Source organism: Moschus berezovskii, chromosome 2 (genome assembly GCF_049115385.1).
Source record: "Moschus berezovskii isolate FMDL1 chromosome 2, NW_MosBer_1.0, whole genome shotgun sequence".
NCBI classification, from domain to species: domain Eukaryota; kingdom Metazoa; phylum Chordata; class Mammalia; order Artiodactyla; family Moschidae; genus Moschus; species Moschus berezovskii.
In genome coordinates, this window is record NC_142461.1 from 70,385,936 (window position 1) to 70,387,788 (window position 1,853).

Here is a 1,853-nt window from a genome sequence, read left to right on the forward strand (position 1 = left end):
GAGTGAAAAGGTTGGCTTGAAGCTCAACATTCAGAAAACAAAGATCAGGGCATCTGGTCCCATCACTTCATGGGAAATAGATGGGGAAACAGTGGAAACAGTGTCAGACTTTATTTTTTTGGGCTCCAAAATCACTGCGGATGCTGATTGCAACCATGAAATTAAAAGATGCTTACTCCTTGGAAGGAAAGTTATGACCAACCTAGATAGTATATTAAAAAGCAGAGACATTACTTTGCCAACAAAGGTCCGTCTAGTCAAGGCTATGGTTTTTCCAGTGGTCATGTATGGATGTGAGAGTTGGCCTGTGAAGAAAGCTGATCGTCGAAGAATTGATGCTTTTGAACTGTGGTGCTGGAGAAGACTCTTGAGAGTCCCCTGGACTGCAAGGAGATCCAACCAGTCCATTCTAAAGGAGATCAATCCTGGGTGTTCATTGGAAGGACTGATGCTAAAGCTGAAACTCCAAAGCTGGAAAAGACTCTGATGCTGGGAGGGATTGGGGCGGGAGGAGAAGGGGACGACAGAGAATGAGATGGCTGGATGGCATCACCGGCTCAATGGACATGAGTTTGAGTGAACTCCGGGAGTTGGTGATGGACAGGGAGGCCTGGCGTGCTGTGATTCATGGGGTCGCAAAGAGTCGGACATGACTGAGCTACTGAACTGAACTGAAGGTAAATAAGGGGATGACAGAGGATGAGATGGTTGAATGGCATCACCAACTCAATGGACATAAGTTGGAGCAAACTTTGGGAGATAGTGAAGGTCAGGGGAGCCTGGTGTGCAGAAGTCTGGTGTGCATGTCTGCAAAGAGTCAGACATGACTGAGCTATTGAACAACAAAGTTAAGTAAACTTGCAGCTCTGTCCCTGAGTTCTTTGAGTTTACCTCCAAGCTGAGGAGGAAGCAAAGGACTAAGTAAATTTGCATCCTTTCCTTACTGTTGTAGTTTAATATGAGTCAAACTATAATAAGGCCAGTACTTGGTATTTTGTGGGGGCTCTGACTCCTCCCTCTACAGCCACAGGTAAAGCCCTGGGAGATTATTACACAGTTTCTTTCTGTGTCCACTTAACTTTTCTAATTGTGGGAAGTATTCATCAACAATGAGCAACTAAGGTGAGCTATATGAAGTGCAAATCTGACAATGCCATTTCCCTTTTAAGTTTTTTTAAGGACTTCTTTGTCTGATTGTTGTTTAGTTGTTCAGTCGTGTCCCACTCTTTCAAGACCCCATGGACTGCAGCCGGCCAGGCTCCTCTGTCCATAGGATATCCCAGTTAAGAATGCTGGAGTGAGTTGCCATTTCCTTCTCCAGGGAATCTTCCCTACCTGGGGATCAAATCAGCATCTCATGTACTGGCAGGTGGATTCTTTAGCACAGAATGCTCTCTGTCTGGTTATCAAGCTCCAGTTCCTCAAAATGACACAAGGGCCCTTGTTGATTCAGTGTTTGATTTTTCTCGTTAGCCACTTCTCTCCCACTCTGTCTAAGCTTGTCTCATCACTTCAATTAAGGACCATGGTCTCCTGAGAATGATGTTCTGGCTACTTCTGTGTGATCACCCAGGCTGTTTTTACTGCCCTCTTCATCCCCACTTTGCGTAGCTGGCAAATGATAGTCTTTTCGCAACCCAGATAATGCTTCCTCCACAAAATGATGGTGCCCCAAATTCAACACACACACACCTTGGGGCTCCCATAGTGTTTTGCTAATATGCTGCAGCAGGCAGGACGCACAGGGCATTCTTGCTTGTCACATGAAGCTGTTATGTCCTGGAGGATCTCTTATTTCTGTGTCCTAGCATGTTGTAGGCACTCAATTGAATTAGTGCATGAAGCAAAAACGA